We start from the raw sequence: 20,429 nt of genomic DNA on the forward strand, positions 1-20,429 counted from the left end.
AGGTTTGCAATTGCCCTCAGACTACCCCAAGTGCTATCCATCCACCATCTCCCACCAGAGATAGGCACTCCATGGCCAGTTGGTTAGTGAGCCACTCCTCTGCTAGAATCACTTCTAGTACGAACTCTACTAAGTGAGGTTCTTCAGGGAACAGTTTCTGGGATAAGTGTGCAGAAAGTTTATTGCTGAGAAATTCCAGGAATAACACTTGTGAAGGGCGAGGAAAGCAGGATTGAGCAGAGGGTGGAGTTCATCTGTAATGCAGCTATAACAGAAGCCTCCATTGATCCAAAGGGAAGCTCCGGAATTGGGATGGTTTTTCAGAGTTGTCCTGAATTGTTAAGGCATTTGTCCTCCATCAGTCATTGTGTGTGGGCTGCACTCTGGGAGGAGGACAGAGCAATTCTTGGCAAGGGGCTTAGCTCTGTGTAACTGGCAACTAACCTTCCTGGCCACTGGAGGTGTCAATCCATTGCTTTTGCCAGAAGTACTTCCTACATGGGTGGTGAAAGAAACATGATGTCAATGACTTTATTGCACCTGAATTTTCTTAGCTAAATGAAATGAGTGATTTAATAATTTAATAGACTACATATCTGATATCAATCATGTCAGGTAAGATTAGTTAAAGGATTTGAAAAACACTGGAATTTCCACATCATTTTCTGGGTAACATTTATGTCATTATGCGATCTATAGTATAAGCTCATTTCTTTGGTTAATCATAGAATTTTCATATCTTATACCTTGTAATTTAATTGACAGTGGCTTTTTATGTGGGGCTCTTGCTCACATGGAGTCTAATCAATATTCTCAATTTGCACATGTAGTCTAAGTATAACTTTAAAATGACTCCAGATCCATGAACAGTTGAAAGCTTTTGTGATAAAATAACACAAAATATGCATAATTATGAACTAAATATTAAAAACCACAAATGCTTCAAATAAACTACTAAAAGAACACCTTTGAAAAGATCCCCTACCCCAAAGTTCAGTATACAGCAAGAGACAATTAAGAAAACTGGACTTGATTGTGATAAATGTGTAAGTGTCCAGTAGAAGAAATAATAGTTATACAAAGGAAGCAAAGCTGGTCCTATCAGGGCTAACACTGGTACCTTTATACAAATTACAACAAACAGAAAAATCAGTATCTTCTCTAGGTGGACTTGCCTCCAGGAATACAGTGCTTAGGAAATAGCTAGTTCTTATTTATATCAATTAAGAAAAGGACCCCCATATTGTAGATCGACGAAGCCCTATCCTAGGGAGTGCGCTTGGCAAACAGAATGTAGTCTGGGTTCCAATGCCTACCTGCTCTTTCAGCTTATGCTTTCTTGCAGTGAAAAACCTGTGTAACTGCATGTTGGCCTTGTAAACCTTGGGTCCATAATGGGTAGCGAAGGCAATCATTCAAATAGTATGTCTAGAGATCCCGAAGAATGACATACAAGCCCAACATATGGCTTGCATTTTTCAAGACTGAATCAGTATTAAATTATTGATTCACATTAATAATTATTTTTATGATCAAGAATTGGTTTTAGTACGCTTTTAGCCATTACCACTTTAGTTCTAATTAAATTGTCTTTTTAATTGACTGAATAAATAATGCTTACAAAAAGCAATGGTTAACTATGGGAGAAGAAAATTCTGGCTCAGGAAATAATGATTGGAGCAGCCAGAGCAACTGCTTACGAGTATATGGGAAGTAGGGACCTAGAAGAGGGCAGTCCTAGAATATTTTGGTGCAAAACACCAGCCAATAAGGAGCTGTCCTAAAAGTACAGGGAGTAGAGAGTAGCATTGATACTTTTACTTCCTAAAAACAAATCCCTCGTGAAGTCTTAGGAATGACTGCATTCGAATCAGTTATAGCAATCATGCTAGAATATGTGGAGGAAAAACATAATTGACTTACATAAAGATGCAGCTCAGGGACACCTCACAAGATGGAAACGAAAGAGAGAGGCATTTCCTTTCTAATTTAGCACCGTGTCACTTTTCTTTAAACATTTCCAATCAAATCATCATACTTATGTAATAAACTTGACCTTGTCACTGATTTAAGTACATTTTCTGGGCAGTTTTCTGTCCAATATTTTTTCAAAACAACAAACAAATATTGGTTAAAAAAAAAAGTGACAAGATATAGGTAATCTTGTTCAGAGTTTGTAAGGGGCTTTTTAAAACTTTATAATTTTTTTGTATAATTTTTGCCAGTTATGCTGCAATGACATGAAAATAAAAGTAAATAAAGTAAATGAATAAGCAAATGAAGCCACCCAAATGTGTACTCAATCAAATTATAAGGGAATTGAAACAAATAAGCCTATCATATCTAAGAGACACAGTTTATATTAGCAACTCACTCCAACTTTCATTCGTAGGATCCCTAGATTCAGCACTGAAATGTGTCTATGTGACACCTTTCAGCTTGTCACATGAGCAAACCTCAATTACTGACAAGATAGCATTTTGTAACAATCAAAGAAGGATTCAGTACATTATTGATGCCTCATTATTAAGCTCAATTTGGAAAGGACTGGTTGTTTGGGTTCTAGAACCCTTTAAATACTGTAGTACAGAATTAAATATTGAAACACTTTAAATACTAAGAGCATCTCTCTTTATTGCCAACTTGCTAATGACACTTCTATATTTGAAATAAAAAAGAAATAGAAGGTTGACTCAAGAGATCTTTGCCAAATGCTTCATCTAGTTTCAATTAGGCTATTTCTTTAGACTGGATCTATGCCCCATGTACCTCCTTTATGCTAAAAGACATAGATGGAAATCACAGGAGCTCAGCACAGTTAAGGTGTAGGTGGGCAAAAAGTTCCTGGGCAAATTTCAGGATCTGTATCAGAACAAAAGACACAGATATGGCCTGAAGGAAGAAAGCAAGGCTCAATGAATGCCCTGAAAACCAATAGATCAAGACTGAATGTCTTGGGAGTTTCATACCTCTGTTAGCAGCAGGAAAGAAGTCTGAGAACTAGGAAGTCAAGCAGAGGGGCAAGGGACTCCAAAGTGAGTTAAACATTCACTTAACACACATTTATTGAGTCTAGGAATAAGCGTAACCTGCCTTCAAAGCCTAGGCTAGTGTCTCTCATTATCTGTCAGATGCAGGTCAAACATTTAAAATTTCACATGAGAAGAGGAGATTGATGGTCTTAAAAAAGTCTTCAAATTTAGTAAGTTAAAAATTTAGAATAATAAAGCAATGATTAGAATAAATGACTATAATATTATATAACAAGAAACATCTAAGTTAAGAATAAATGGTCCTTTCTTGTCCTTCATATAACTTGTACCTAATCTACATTCGCTTATACTTGAAAAGTAAGAACACGAGGTATTCCTGAGACTAGAACTTTGATTGTAATTTTTATCCTAGTTTCTTAGGCTTAAACAGTCTTTTGGTACCATGTTTCTCTTGTGTAATTTCATGGTGCATATATCTTAGCTCCTTAAGTAGCTGATGGTTTTTAAATTCAATATGTAATTATTCAGGAATTTATAAAAGTTGTATTGCTCATAAACAAAGCACTTTTCTTCCACCTTTTCACTGTATTTTACTGAAGACTTCATCTTCATTAATAAATATTTATGTCACACTGGAAGAAAAAAAGGCCCTTGCTTTTTATGTTTATCTTGAGAATTAATCAGTACTTTCATTTTACTCATTCATTAAAAATTGATATTATGGACAGTGTATTTGTAATGGATTCTGTTCATGAACTCTTGGCAATAGAGGATCATAAAGAGACAACAGGTATGTATGAAGTAAATAAAAAAGAGATGTTAGATTGCAATATATGCTATGAAATAAATAAACAATGTCATATGATAGAGAGTAAAGAGGAGAGGTACTCAGGGAAAAAAAAGAAGAAAACCATGGGAAAAAGATAAAAGTAAGAGAAACAACAACAGGGAGAAGAGAGGAAGTTACATGACAGGTTGAATCACAGAATGGTAATTCATCCTGTGACTATGTGAACGGGGCAGAGAAAGTTCTTAGAGAATATACAAAGAATGTTCTCATGAAAGAGGCAAATAACCCAAAAGGTGAGTGCTTCTTACAATAGACTCTCTAAGGAGTTCATGCTTATTCTTCTTAAGTTCCAAGTATTTGGAATCTATTTACAACAAATTGCAGTAGGTTGCAGGTGGATTTCTAGAGGATTGAGACATAAGCACAGAGCCGCCAGTGAGATTTCACTGATACATTACTGAACCTGCCCTAAAGTAACATCATGAATATTTTAGTCATCTCCTTGCTCAGTGTACACAAAACTTCTCTATGATTATTAAAACACTGAGATGCATTCCTATGTCCTTCAGTAGTATTCTTGTTTGTCACCTCCTTAAGTTATAGAATGAAACAGAAGAAATATCCACAATTGAGAATACGTTTATAAAGATGCTCAGACAGGTAAGCATTTATTAAAATTAAAACAAAATAGCAATATCTTATTCTGTCCTTTGTGTTTAACTAATTTTTATTTAATTGATTGGTATTTTAGCAGCTGTTTTAACACATTATTACAAAGATTATAATAATGCCTTTCATCTGAAAATAGCTCTTTGGGAGCTGGGAATTATAATTTACACAAGTAATTAATAAATGTTGATTCCCAGAAACATTTTTGTGGCACAATATAAACATGCTCAAGGAAAGCATAAATACTTCTAACACTAATCCTGAAAAATAATGTATACACTATTAGATCACAGAAAATAAATAATGTGTAATAAGCTAGAACTGAAGTCTTCCTGGTTTAGCTATCAGACTACACCAAGCTACCGGGAAGGAGACTCCCTCCTTTGTTACAACTCTATTCTGGCTTGTGTACACTGGACACCTATCACATGCAATTGCCTGATGAGAATTAATTGTAGGTGAAAGAAATGATAGTTCATTTTAATTGACATACACTGGAATTCAAAGGCAAGGATTCAACATGAAGTAGAGGACAATTGTCATTCACCATTACTTCAAAGCCCCAGAGTGCACGAAACTTATACTTACCAACAGGTAAAGTCTCCTGGAATTTTCTCACTTTGTCAGGAGAATCTTAGTTTATCCTAGAGCTAATCATTTGGTGGTGGTAGCGGAAAAAGAGAGCAGCATGACTAGACTCTTATAAAACCCTATTTTGACAAAGTTAAAAAATGTGCAAATGTATAAACACATTTTTTTTCCTTAAAAGTAATCCTTTGTGTTTTATTAATTATACTATCCATTTGTGTGTGTGTGCATTCACAATGTGCCAAACACTGTTTTAAGAATTTTATTTGCAATTTTTATGCAACCTTATTAGTTTGATACCACTACACTCATTTATACAGATAAGGAAACTATGGCACAGATAATTTAAGTCATTTATCCATGATTTGCTAAGTAGTTAAGTGGTGAAGCTGGGATTTAAGTCCACTAGAATGATTCTAGAATTTTTACACTTAACACGATAGGTATATAGCAGAAGTGGTTCCCACTTGTTTCTCCATTTCCGAGTAAATCTACTCTGAATACATACCTTTGCCTATTATCCCATTTTATTAACATGAAGGATATTACTAGGCTATAACTAATTTTAATTTCTATTTTAAATTTTTGTATTTTGTAGTGAAATCATTGTCTTGCTATATACAGTAGCATGTAGATTTCCTTTGCCATTGACATTAACGTTTTAAGATAAAATCCTATAAAGGTCAGAAGACATTAAAAAGTTTCCTAGGAGATTTGGATTATTCTTTACAAATTTGACCATTGTTATGTTCTTTTGAGATGGCATTGAGGTTATTTCCAACTCTGCAGTGTAGCATGAGTTCAGTAATGAGATATACTGAGTCGTTCACCCCTAGGCAACTGGTTTAGACATAGCCTGAGGTGGGAGAAGCAGAGAACCCTTTTTGTCTGACTGACAGTTTCTTGTTAGTGCGGACGAGATGAGTTGGTGGTGTCATACCAGTTCCTGTAGTCAGATATTCACATTGTAATTGGCACCAGACATTACAATCTCTTCAGTGAGTTCTTGGAAGACAAGTAGAATTATCCTCTTATTAACTCTGAGGGAGTCAACCAGGTGAATTTTTAATCTCAGAGTAAAAGAGGTAACTACTTGCCTACCCCTGCTATTGAAATTCGATGTACAAATATAGTTGCTGCATTTTATTCAAACATAATCATTAAGTTAATGGAAAACCCAGGGATTAAAAATATCAAATTGTTTTAATGTCTTTTAAAAAGGACTGGTTTCCTCTCTCCCTTTTTTCTTCTTCTTTTTTTCTCTGTCTGTCTCTGTCTCTGTGTCACCATCTCTCTGTCTCCTTTGTTTCTCTCTTACACACACACTCATGCACGCATGTGCGCACGCACACACACACAAGAAATGTCAAGAGATAATACGCAAAAAACAAAACTCTAAATAATGCATATATTAAAAACCTAGTTCTATAGTAGTAAAGGTCTTTGCATAATGCCTTGTATTTTTTTTTTTTTTAAAGAGAGATAAAGAGTTAGTATGTATGCTCTTTTACCACATTTTTTCCTCACCAAAAGATGTAAACACCTTCCATTTCACATGGGCATCTAGAGTTTTTAAGTGGACAGCCAGAGGGTTAAGAAAGTGGAACTAGCTGGTTTGGATTTATCTCCCTTTCCCTTGTGTCTTGATAACTTAAAAGCCAGAGGAATTTCATCCTGGATTGTATAGTAATTTTCTGAGTGATTTGTTACATGTGCTTTGATTCTCTAAATACTCACCAGAGACCATTTCAATTTGTTTTTCTTTCCTGAAGTTGCCCTGTTACTTAGGCTTTATTTCAAGTTCTTATTTTTGGACAGAGGGTAATGGAAGAACAGGCCACCAAATTATCTTTACAAAATGAGGCAATTTAAATTTGAGCAGTTATCAAGTTATGACTTAACAATCATTTTTATATATGTTTTCTAGACATACCCCACTTAGTTTGCCTGATGTTAAGAGTCAGGACAGGAGCATTTGAAATATTTCCATTCCCTTCTACTGCAATGTTTACGATCATGTCAAAGACTGCAATCTAGTCTTACTATAGCAAATAAGAATATGAGAATGGTGTTCCTTCTACCAAAAGTATAATAGATTGTTATTTTGCAACATTGAGTGGAGACATATTTATGTTCCATATGCATACTGAATCAAAGAACATTAGGAACGGAGGGATCTTTAGACACCTTCACATTTTGCAGAAGTGAAAATTGAGTAACAGATAGATAAAGAAACTTCTGTAAGATTTTGTTGTTGTTGTTACTGATATATTTGAAAGTTGCCTCTCAAATAAGAGCAGTGCTCTACATTTTATCTCCATGGCAGAAATCACCTTTTCTTTCACAGTAACTGTACAATGACAAGCAGAACCTATATTCCACAAATATAAAGGTCAGTTCTAATACAGAATTCAACACAGCCTGTGTGAATTCAATGCCAAATTCCTCTCCTTCTCTGAATAATAAATAATAGTAACAGTAACAAATACACAAAAAACACCATAAGGTATGTGCTTTTTTCTTATTAAATAAGACCCTTTTTAATATAGAAGCAATTGGGTGGAATGTGTAATGCCATGACATGAGTCATTAATAGCAAGTAGTCTTGTGGGTCTTCCACACAGAATTGATAGATGGCATTAATGTTCTTCTTGCCAAATTCCTCTTCAAGTTTAAAAGGTGAATTTTCTCACTTTTCATCCTTTTTTTAAACCCCTTTCCAAAGAAGTAAACTTAAAGTTGTCTGGGAACATAATGTAGTCTTTCCAGTTTTCTCTAAAAAATTAACAGGAAAAAACTGTGGCACATATATGTCATTTATTGAAAGTGTTTACTTTTGAAATGCAGTGTATTTGGAAGCACATTTGGTACATGTTTCATTTAAATAGTTAAATGAAATCATTAAGCTAAAATATTTGCTCCAGTACATTCTTCCTTGGGATTCAGAATATCAGCCTGCATATCATTGAAAGACCTTTTCTCTTACTCAGTTTATGGGATGCTTTCGTTCCTTTTAAGTACATACTTTTTAAAAAACTAAATTTGAACAAATGCTTTAAGTCTTAGTGTTCTTTCCCTAACTAGTTCCACTAATTCTACCATGGAAGTGGAAGTGAAAACTAATTCGTTAACAGAAAAATTCCTTCAATATTAGGAATCCTCATCATACCATATTAGACTTATGCTATCATTGGACAAACATAGCAGCTCATTCAAGACTCACGAAGAGACAACAGAGGTAGAGACAGGACACTCTGAAAGTATCACTGCACTGCTCACCTCCCTCCAAATTCCAAATGCAAACTCTGAATTTAAAAGCAGATTAATGTGCCTTTAACAGGTTCCACAAGAGTGTTCTTTCCAAAAGCAATCAATAGTTCCTCCTTTCTTTCCCCCACTATATATATATAGTGAAATATATATATATAGTTTCTATGTTCTTACAGATATGTATTTGCTTAATTCATCATTACTGCTATGCTGGATAATATACATTTACTAGGAAATAGCTGAAGCCCTAGCTTTTAAGACAGTAACGAATTATTACAGATAATGGAAATTGCATTCAAGCAAATAGCACGATAAACAGGTTGTTCTGTGTGGTATGTTTATTTATTTATTTTTAATTTAATATTCATGGCCAATTCCACATTGGATCTTTTCTAGACATAGTACTTATTAGCCTACTGAAGTAGAAAAAGTGTGAACTTCAGAGTGGACTCTCAGGAGAACAGCAATTTGGCTCAGGACCCAATCCAACATTACACAGAGAGTACTGGTGGCTGACCAGATTTCTGTACTAATGGGCTCCTGGAATGCCTCAAACTCTATAGAAATGGCTTTAAATTGTTACCATGTCATGGCTGAACACAATGCCAGACAATGTGCTTATATTTTCCCCCATGACAAAGACCACTCCATTATAACTAAGTCTGCACCCATAAACCTGGTTATGTTAATCAAAATGCCTGTTTTATTGTGTGTTTTGTTTTGTTTTACCTGACAAGAGAGTTCCAGACTTGAAGGGAGATGAAAGTCAGGATCCAGAAGAGGTAAGATGTAAATGTGTAAACGTAATTTCTGTGTATTTTCTGTGTTTATCTTCTATTACTACAAGGGCAAATACTGTGTGCGGTTCTTAAGAATGGTATTGAGCTGAGTGAGGGTTACCAGGGGAGCTGTAGAGCACTTGGGGACATGAAATTAAGTTTAGAGGAATTAAAGCATTCCCTAGCTAAATACACAAAAAGACAGAATAATATTTGTGAAAGATTAACCAATATTTTTCCTATATCCTTTGTCCACATTTGGATACATAGGAAATTTGTGTTTTTACTGACTCTGCATATGTATGTAACAAAATAATGCAGGAAAAAAAGGAAGACTCTTCCTTGCTTTTGAGTCTCAAAAGCTAAGAGGCCGCACAAGTTATAAATAAAAGATTTGGAAAAAAACCACATGTCTAAGAGCAAGACCTTCACCACTTCTTTAACTTGAATAACGCAATAACAATAGCAAAAATTCCTTACGGACTTTCGAGTAAAGAGTGAAATAGGAGTTGAGATTATCAGTAGATCCCAGATGTCCAAGTAGGTTCAGAACATGAGGCAGTGCCTGAAGGGAAATAAATAGAGGAGCATCAGCATAGAAGCCTGGGGTAGATAGGAGGCAGCAGAAGGATACATGAGAACTGCTACATCAATGTGGACAAAACAAGGGCCAGGTCAAATAATTGGAGAAGCAGGGCTCTGATGCCACATTCCTGTAAATGTCCAGACTAACCTGCACTAAATCACATATTTGCCTATTGTCTCCTTAAACTATTTGGTCATAAATTTGTTTACTCTTAACTTGAGAGTGGAGTAACCATCTTTCTGGAGATAACTAGAATTCACACAACAACTTCTAAGCAGTAATATTTAAGAAATATCCGAGTTTGGCCAGTCATGGTGGCTCACACCTGTAATCCCAGCACTTTGGAAGACCAAGGCAGGTGGATCACTTGAGGCCAGGAGTTTGAGACCAGCCAGGCCAACATGGTGAAACCTCGTCTCTACTAAAAATACAAAAATTAGCCAGGCATGGTGGCGCACACCTGTAATCCCAGCTACTCAGGAGGCTGAGGCAGGAGAATCACTTGAACCCAGGAGGCAGAGGTTGCAGTGAGCTGAGATGGTGCCACTACACTCCAGCCTGGATGACAGAGTGAATCTATCTCAACAAAAAAAAAAAAAAAAAAAAAAAAAAAAAGAAAGAAAGAAAAGAAAAAGAAATGTCAGAATTTTTCTAGAATCATGTTTTATATCACTATAAAACTTTATAGGCCGGGCCGAGTGGCTCATGCCTCTAATCTGAGCGCTTTGTGAGGCCAAGATGTAAGACTGCTTGAGGCCAGGAGCTCAAGACCAGCCTGGGCCATATCATGATACTCTGACTTTATGAAAAGAAATATTTTTTTTTTAATTAGTAGAGTGTAATAGCACGCACCCGTGTCCCCAGCTACTCATGGGAGGGTGAGTCAGGGGATCACTTGAGCTCAGGAGTTTGAGGTTGCAGTGAACTATGATTGCACTACTGAACTCTAGCCTGGGCAATAAAGTGAGACCATGTCTCAAAAAAATATGTATATAGAACCCACACTGAAAAATTACAGGATATGCCAAAATCAAGTATTCTTTTAAATATTTCTCCTTAGTCACAATTACTTACTAATAAAAAAGTGACCATAAAACACTGTTCTTTTTCTTTGCCTGCCCTTTCATCTCAAGCTGTTGCTTGAAAAATTGCGGGATATGCCAAAATCTAGTGGACAAAAAATAAAGATTTGAAAGGTAAATTAACGCAGGAGTGACTGAAACTCAGTGTAGGCGGCTTTGATACTTTGCAATTATAATTGTAACACTTTTCTTGAATTGAATTCCATAAATTACCTTAATATATGAGAATATATTCAAGTAGTCTCTTAAATATTCCCTTAGCCACAATTACTTACTAATAAAACAGTGATCATAAAACACTGATTTTTTCCTCTTGTTTCCTGTCCTTTTATCTCAAGCCTTGTTTTTATCTATTCTAATCTCTTCTGCTCTAGAAGGTTCTTCTCTAACCACAGCTTTTTGAGCAGACAGGTTAGCAGGCGGATGAAGAATAGGGCTCAGGTGAGAGACAAGAAGACTGAAGTCTGATTGGCCTGCACTTAATATTTTCTGGGTTCTTATGCTCTGGTGCAGCTCATTCAGTTGTTGCCATTATTTAAGTTGCATCTCAAACATAGTAGAAACAGAAGAGAGACAAAGAAGAATACATTTACTTTGAAATGTAATAACTAAATTCAGTGAACTATGATTGCACTACTGAACTCCTGCCTGGGCACCAAAGTGAGACCATGTCTGAAAAAAATATGTGTATAGAACCCACACTGAAAAATTACAGGATATGCCAAAATCTAGTGGACTAAATAAAACTAAATTGGACTGAATAAAAACTAAATTCAGTTTTGATTAGATTTTAGCTGCTGGACAAAAACTTGGTATTCAATGGAAAAGAAGGCATTTGCTCAAGATTAATTGATTATGACCTGCTAACACCACTTGGTCAATTTCACCATCAGATTCTCAAGTTTTGTATAATTTCTGATGGTGAATTTGCTGGTCCCTGGATGATTTCTGGGCAATTGTCTCCTGAAATGCACCTGCATTTATCTTGGTTTTTCTCTCTTTTTTAAGCACCAGCATTTAGTTCTTTAAGGATTTTCTTTTAATTTCTTATTTTTCAATAACCTTAAGGTTCTCCTCTGGGTGGGTATTTTTTTATTTGATTTTTTTTTTTCAGATAAGTTTTTAAACAGTTTCCCTCTTTTCCAGAGCTTTTTACTTACTTCTCCCTTGCTGTTAACTTTCTTTTAGTTTGGTGGGGACAATGGTGAATAGGAGAGGTCTGGGGCCACTAACATTGTTATGGAGGTAAAAAGAAAGAAAACTTGGCTTAGAAAGCAACTTGTTCGAATGGCAGGGAAAATATTCAAGTTGAAACCTCACAGTATCTGCTTTGCCCTCCTCCCTACTGGGTTCCAATTAGTTCACAGTACATTTTTTTTTTTTTTTTTTTTTTTTTTTTGTAGCAGCACTGTTTATAAGGCATCAGGGAAATGATGTTAGATCTCTGCCAGTAACAGCAATGTTTAAATACATGTGTAACCAGAATGAGCCGGTTTCCTCCCCCGGAAAAAGGCTTCTTTGCATGTGCTCTACATAATAATATGTCCTTAGTGCTGTCATAATTTATTTCATTATTGCTTCACGCATACTTACATTGTAATTATCAAAAAAGTTTATGTTGAGAAAGTCACCGATGGCTTTATTATTGCATGCCAGTTCTTTAAAATGCACTTCCATTGCACGATTCATTTTAAAATAAGTTTTTGTACTTTCTTACAGTGAAAAAGGATGAAACTTTCCAAGTTGCAGGTCCAAGGAAGAAAGTCCAATTATCAAGCTTGAGAAACCTATTCTCCTCTACTTCACTAAGATTTTTCCAGGGGCAGAGAAAATCTGGAAGGGATACGGTGTCTTGGAAATGCTACTTAAATCTTCATTGCTGAGAGGCTTACCAAAGCAATGGGGTACACAATGATAAAACAGGTATAGGCAGTGCTTTTCAACAGGTAGTTATGAACTGATGGTTTAATTAAGACTCATACACTTAATTCTACATACATGATTTGTGGGAATTTATCAAATTTGTTTAGATGTTAATTTTATTCGGTAATCCTATGTGACCCCAAGAAGGTAATGTACTAAAAGTAAGGGTAGATGCTCTCCAACTAGTTTAACTTAACTCTGTCCATGTTGAAAAAAACAAAGACTTCCTCTAAAACCTTCGTGTAGCCATAAACTTTTGTGAAGGGAACAGTGTACTGAAGGAGTTAAGTACAAAGTCATTGGAATCTAATAACCTTCACGCTGAACTCCAGCACCTCTACTTATTAAAAATGGAAACTTGGACAAGTGGTTTCATCTTTTTTTAATCTCAATTTCTGTGGCCACATAGATGCTATAAGGATTAAATAAAAAAATTTTAGGTGCATAACACTTTATTTGTGTCCATTGAAAGGAAATTATTTTAATTCCTCCTATTATGATTATTCTGATAATGTGGATTTTTTTTTTTTTTTTTTTAGTATTATTGTGTGCATGATATAAAATAGTTTTGTTGCCTTGTGTCTTTTTTTGTCCCAACACTGCTAAAAATAAATAGGGCAGGAACTTGGCAAAATCATAACATTAACATAAAATGTTCATCACATTATATTTTATTGTATTGTATCTTCTATTTTTCAATCACTCCTACCACTACAATACAAACATTAAAAATTATCTAAAATTATTTGCACAAGTTTATTTCATTTAAAAGCGAAGATAAGATCCACTTCCTACTCTCCCACCCATGTCTTTATTCTATGGCTTCCATTTTTTCTTAATTTCAAAGCAGTCTTTAATTATATGGTTAGACAGACGGCCTACAAGGTAAGTTTTGGGGCCTTACATTCAAGGTGTCTTGGCAATCAAAGACCCTTTCCTGTTTTCCTGAAAGAATGGAGTGAAAAGGAAAGTGTAAAACAGAGATAGATTTTTTTCTCACAAATTCTCTACTCTGAAGTACCCTGGCCCTCTACTCAGTCATCATTAAAAGTGAAAGTGATTGTGATGGGATTCCCTAAGTTTGATACCATGGTTATTTGCTTCTAAATTAAAGCTAATATTGGTCTAGAAGTGGTCCAGTCATAACTGTGATGTGGATCACTTTTAATGGTTCCTTTCTTCTCTCCTGTGAGCAACTCTTTCTATTTACTTCTCACCAATAATCCTGATCCTCTCCCTTTACCCAAGGTGCCCGAGCCTCCCACTTAAATGCGCTATTCACCTCTCATAGTACCTAAAGTCCTAATTTGTCTTTTCTCTTCTATATCTTATGCAGTCCAAGAAGGGTATATTCCCTCAAGGATACATTTTAGTTTGTACCACGGTGTTAATGCATCAATAACTAATATGTCCCATTTCAAGACCATTTTGTAATCCTAGCAGTGTCTCTCAGTGAGAATTTCAAATATATGGGAGAAGAATGAAGATCTGGGATACATACCTTTTAGCAATATTTATTTATCCAATAATTTATGTTTCAAATACATTGTAATTGATCATCTAAGGTTTAGCATTGTCAGTAGAACAACAATATAGAATCACTGAAATCAAGCTCTGGCAATGCAGTGAGCTAACACTAGAAACAGAAACAGTTTTTACGTTGATCAAAGAGATCCATAGAGGGAGATTTTAGTCAAGCAGAAAAATCTAGCCCACTGAAAAGAATCACCAATATCTTTATATATAGATAGATAGATAGATGTGTGTGTGTACTTTTGTGTGTAGTTTTATTCATTACTTCTAAAGAAAAAAATATGAAAAGATATTGACCCTGAAATATCTTTGGAAATGTGTTCATACTGCAAAAGCAGGAAACTACATGCCTAAACATTTGACCCTTGGATGAATATCTTCATAACTCTTTAGGAAATAATTATCTTTTCATTCAGTCGAATGCCTTGCAGACATCTTTAAGGCCTTATTAAAGCCAATTTAAAAGGAAAAATACACACGTTACAGAAATTAAGGGAAATGCTTGGAGGTATTCATTCTATATTAGAATATCATTGTCATACTTTGTAAGTATCAAGAACAGTTTATCTTCATGATCCTTTCAGAATTACCCACACTCCTCAGGCAATGACATTTTAAAGAGGATTTGGCTGAGAATAAAAGGCTTTTGATGAAAGAAATTAATTTATGTCAGAACTGCACATTCCAAAAAGTAGCCATCCGGGAAGTTAACACTGTTTTGTCGTTGATACCAGCCCTGGCTCAAGTGGAAGCTTGCCCTTGGGGCCTTTATATCCCAACAACATTCTAGGCCAACATAAAATTACAAGTTTTGTTCCAATACAAAAGTCTGGATAATTATTATAATTCGTTATACATAAACAATGGATTATATTATCATTTTTTATTTATTTTTTTTAAAGGGCGGACTATTTGAGATGAGAAAAAACTTTAGTTACCACCTAGTCCAGTACCTCTGTTTACAGATTGGGACCACAAAAGATACCAGACTACTCTCTTACCTTGGATCCAAAATTAAGATTCAATATTTTTTTTTTTGAGACGGAGTTTCCCTTTTGTTGCCCAGGCTGGAGTGTAGTGGTGCCATCTCGGCTCACGGCAACCTATGCCTCCCAGGTTCAAGAGACTCTCCTGCCTCAGCCTCCCGATTAGCTGGGATTACAGCCAGAGTCACCACGCCTGGCTAATTTTTTTTGTGCTTTTAGTAGGGACGGTGTTTCTCCATGTTGGGCAGGCTGGTCTTGCGCTCCCGACCTCAGGTGATCTGCCCGCCTCGGCCTCCATTACAGGCATGAGTCATCACTCCCGGGCTAATTAAGACTCTTAATTTTCTGCTTCTACTGTCCATGGTACAAACCTCATTGGTTTTGATTTATCTTTTCATATTACCGTATCAGTATTACAGCAAAATGAATATAGATAATAACAAAAATAATACAATACCATAGTATTACTTCTAGAATTATATTATTAAATAATATATTGTTTATAATGTCATTATACTATACTATATTAATAATAATTTAAAAATAAAACAAATAATGAAAGGGAAATTGAAAAAATTATCATGTTAATGTCTGAAGGAAGATCCGATAAAGAGAAATTTGTGGTCAAGGATTATATTTCCCATATTTATTTTTAATGTTTTACCAGTTATTGCTTTATAACTTGCAAATCTACTCATAAATAATTATCCTACAAGAAAGTTGGTGCTCCAAATTTTTAAATACTTCACTTCAAGATTCATGGCTTCAACAAATGCTAATTTATTTTGCACACAATCTGAAGATTGGTCAGGTCTCAAGCCAGACAGCTGAGCACTTTTCATGGTTATATTTTACCTTCTGTATACATTTTTATAGTAAACATGTATGAAATAAGAATCTAACAGTATAAAAAAACTGCGGATTTAATATATTAATAATTAATTAATTAATGTCGTGTCCAGGAAATCACAGAAGAGATTACCTAATTCCTTCGAAGGCCCCCTAAGTTATTTTCTGTAAGTACTTATTTTGTCAGACCAAAATGGAACCACAAGTCAGAAAAAGAAATGTATAGACTTATTCAATTCCTGGCATATTACCTGCTACATTGGCACGATCTTGGAAATGTATAGGGCATTCAATAATTTTTCCTTGATTAACAAGAGACTACAGACTTTAAGTTAGGTCTTCTTTCATTGGTACAGTGGAGGGTACCTCTTATATAGTACAGCGACAGGAGAAGAACAGGCTGAGAACAACTGCAATACCGAACAGAATTTGCTAATGAGCTGCTATGACTTAAAACTTCAAATTTTTCTGTTAATTTGATTCACAGAGTGGAGTAGGACGGCATATGTGGATGTCCAAAGCTTCAGAATGTTGGGATGGCTTTTCAAGAAACCATCACTAAATAATATGGGAACCATAGTATACGTCAAATTCTCCAAATGAGTATTGTCCACTCTTCCTGAGTGCTGTCTTCATACACTCTTGATTCAGGGGTCAACAAAACAACAGAAGCAGCAGCAGTAATAACAACAACTACAAAAACGGCATCAAAAACTATCCACTTCTCGGTCACCCTTCTGCCAATAAACAAATGTAAAATATTGATCGCAATGGAAACCTTTTGTAAACAGCAATTCTCAAGTCTTGCATCTGGCAAAAACATGTGTTATTAACATTTAAAAGTTAAAAATATTTGTGCTTTTTGGTACTTACAACTCTTATTTTCCTTAATCTTTTATCTGGAAGTGACGTTCTTAAGAAAATAAATCCAACTTAATTTTGCTCTACCATCAGGTGCACGATTTCAGTATGATGGCCAGGCCGTCTGGCTTCTATTTTCATAGGACACTAATACTGTCTTCGTACTTCATTCCATATATTTAGTTTAATTCTCATAATAGTCTACTACATGTCATCTCTAGAATTCTATAGAAATTTCTATTTGAGATTGCTGGTTTACTTGAGGTAAAATTGAGATAGATAATTACTACTAAATTTTGACTAGATATTAGCATTAATTTCAATTGACATTTTGTCTAAAAAAATGATGAAAAACAAAAACTTTGATGAAGATTTCAAACACTTAATATTTTCTCTAAGTGCCAGGTAATTGTCTTTTCATTTTTTTGTTGTTGTTTTTATTTGTTATGCTTGTGTGCATATTTGTATCAACTAAATGGGCTAGTCAGTCTGGTGAAAAGGGTAAAGTTACTTACATGTGCATTTCCAGGCACAAAATCAATTTACCTTCAGGGACATAAAACATCAAAGGAGGGAAGCGTGAAACATACATATATAAATGTGACAAGTTGACCAAGGACCATTTATCATCCTGGGAAATGAAGTCACATGATTTATAATGCAGTAAGCATTTTCAAAATGTGAATTGCAATTGTCTTAAAATAAAAAATATATTCTATTCTGATTCTATTAATTTGAAAGCAAATCAAAATATGGCAAGTTTGTTTTCTAATAATTATACTTATGCAGGATTTGAAATTTAAATTTGGAAGTAAAGAAAAAGGTATTCCAGAGAATTGTAATTGAAAAGGATGCTTACCATTATCATTTTTATTGTAAGTTCAAGCATTCTTCAAACACCAAGTTTTATGAGATAGAGTGTAAATGTTGATATATGGAGAGATAAATAGCCCTATATTAAAAATCAGAAACAAACAACTTCATACATGAGACTGGATACCCCCATTTATTTTATTTTCAAAAAGGTTGCATATCTGCAAATCAAATATCATCTGAAGAGGAAAAAAATGCATTATTCAGCATAGTTTTTTTTCTTTAAGGACTTTTTTTCAGAAGCCTTAAGGTTTCAGACTTTGCATGTAAATAGTAATAAACATTAGCAATGACAATGAATAAAAATGAATGTAAAGGGGTTTAATCTGACAGGTGTGATCCTGTTCAATCCTGGCTAACCAAATTCCAAAAGGAAATTTTGAAAACAGATGTAGAGTCTGAGAAATAAAAATGGTGGACCTCTGTATCTGCTAGTCTGCTGTACAAATGGATAAACCTATGGAATGATGAGAAAGGGAAGTTTGAAGAGGTTCTCTGATGTGTCACTCATTGCTCTACTCACAGATGATGGAAAAACGAAGCCCTGAGAAGAAAAACTATGTCTGCTTTTCCTCTTTGTATCAAGATATGAGTCAACTTTATTTGAACTATTTTCTCAACTTCACACTCCATTCTATTGCAGTGTCTACTCATCAAAGAGGAACGACAGATCCTCCTTCATCAACATGTTTTCCTTAGGAATGGTGCCAGGACGTAGGGCATAAGTGAGAGGACAGTCCTCTTGGTTATGAGGTAACTAAAAATAGCCACCTTTGAAAGCCATCAGAGGTGAGTGTGAAGTTTGAAATCAGTTCTCCTCTTTGCCAATGTCAATCTTCTATTTCTAAAATAAACATTTTAGGAGATAAGAAATCATGAGAGAGTTTGATCTTCATTCAATCTAGATGACTGAAAGATTCTAGTGAAGGACAGCAATAATCAAAGGCTAAATGAGAAATACACAGCAGAAGATAAGCATGGTTTATGGACAAGGATAAAAAGATAAATGTCCATCTAACATTTATTATAGCAAAACCTCAAAAATGTACACATAGATGTTTCATGGAGCCCTGGATGATTCAATATCTATATTTTCTAGAAGGCCATCTTCCTGAACATCTGTATTAGAAAACAGGTCCTGAGAATTCTATAATAATATCTTAAACCACCTGAACTTTGTAAGGTGAACTTCTGAAATAGCTTTACTTTTCTCACATCATTAGTTTTCAAACAGGCTCTTTTGAGTTTCTCTTTCTTGAACCTGGCAGAACCAGAATATCTTCTTACTCACTTTTATTCAATAATAGTCTCATCATGAGGTAAGAGTCAGACAAGTCTGATATAAATTGAAACATTATTTTCATATTCAATTTAAAGTCAGATCATTTTAGGCTTAACTTGGGCTAAGAAACCTAAAGTGGAGAATGGCAACATAGTCAGATTCTTTACCATTATTTGAACTCTTCTGTTCCTTCTCCTTTACTTACCTATTGTCTCCAACTCAACCAGTATAGAAGTAAAAGAAGGAAAGAAATATCAATTTCTTAGTTGACTAATGTGTCATGTGCTAAAATGTTGTTTTGGTGTGTTAAATGGTGAAATACTCTTTCTTATCTCTTGGAGTGCTTTTGTGGGGTCATCAGTGACCACCATCTGGTGTCCTCCTGGAGGTCTTTCCACTTTGCTGTGTTCTGTGGTTGATCTGCCTCTCAATCGGCTGCCAACTACCTCTGCCTTAGCTCCAGTTGCTTGCAGGACATCTCTACAGGCTCTTTCTGTTGTGGTCATCCAGCTCTGGGGCGGAAAACCTGTAGCCAGGATTGTTCCCAGATGTTTTAAGTTTGGCTTTTTGAGAGGTTCTCACTGCCTACCAGAAATTGCTATACTTGTGCCATGAGTAGAAGTGAATTGCACTCTTCTCTCCTTGCTTTGCCATATCAGGCAATTCTATCCAAACTTTTGCCAATAAAGCTTGCCAGGTCAGAGTAAAGCACTAGCTTCTGCATTGTCTGAACCCCAGAACTACTGATACAGTCCTTCTCCCCAAATTTGATCTGAAATAGATGAGTTGTCCAATACTCACTGACTTCTCTCCAAAGAAATTCTTACTATCTTGTGAATCCTCAGCCTTCTCTTTAATGATCTGGTGGTGGGTGATATGTTAAAGGTGTCTTTCTCAGCTTTACCATCTTTTCATGTGTTCTATATGGCTATAAGCTGAATATTTATATTCTCTTAAATTCATATGCTGAAGTCCAACCCCCCAAGATTATGGTATTAGCAAATGGAGATTTGATGTGGTGATTAGGGAAAGAGGTGGAACCCTCAGGAATGAGATTAGTGCCCATATAAAATAGCCAACTTCCATCATTTGAGAACAGAACGAGAAGTCACTGTATATCAGTCTGAAATGAGGCCCTCACAAGACAACAAGTCTACCAGTGACTTGATATTGTACTTGCAGGCCTCCAGAGCTATGAAAAATACGTAGACACCCAGTTTATGGTTTTTCGTTATATAGCAGCATGGATGAACTAATACAATATGGATGGTTCAGCACCAATAGTGAAACTTTAAGGCCTCTGCCAAAGCAGATAATTGACTTAGTTTCAACTTTACGTTATGTAATACATAGGTAGGACATTTT

At 35.2% G+C, this 20,429-nt stretch overlaps 1 long non-coding RNA gene across 2 annotated transcripts in view; it reads left to right on the plus strand.

Annotated features, from left to right (window-relative positions):
* Positions 1–15,325, plus strand: part of LOC103876206 — a 58,145-nt gene extending 42,820 nt beyond the window's left edge. For both annotated transcript variants that reach the window (XR_635335.4, XR_002516057.2), the window contains exons 2-4: positions 4,381–4,443; positions 9,048–9,092; positions 12,477–15,325. This is a non-coding gene — a long non-coding RNA (uncharacterized LOC103876206). The remainder of the gene's footprint in view (positions 1–4,380; positions 4,444–9,047; positions 9,093–12,476) is intronic.
* Positions 15,326–20,429: the final 5,104 nt, after the last annotated feature.

This window comes from Papio anubis, chromosome 10 (genome assembly GCF_008728515.1).
Source record: "Papio anubis isolate 15944 chromosome 10, Panubis1.0, whole genome shotgun sequence".
Taxonomy (NCBI): domain Eukaryota; kingdom Metazoa; phylum Chordata; class Mammalia; order Primates; family Cercopithecidae; genus Papio; species Papio anubis.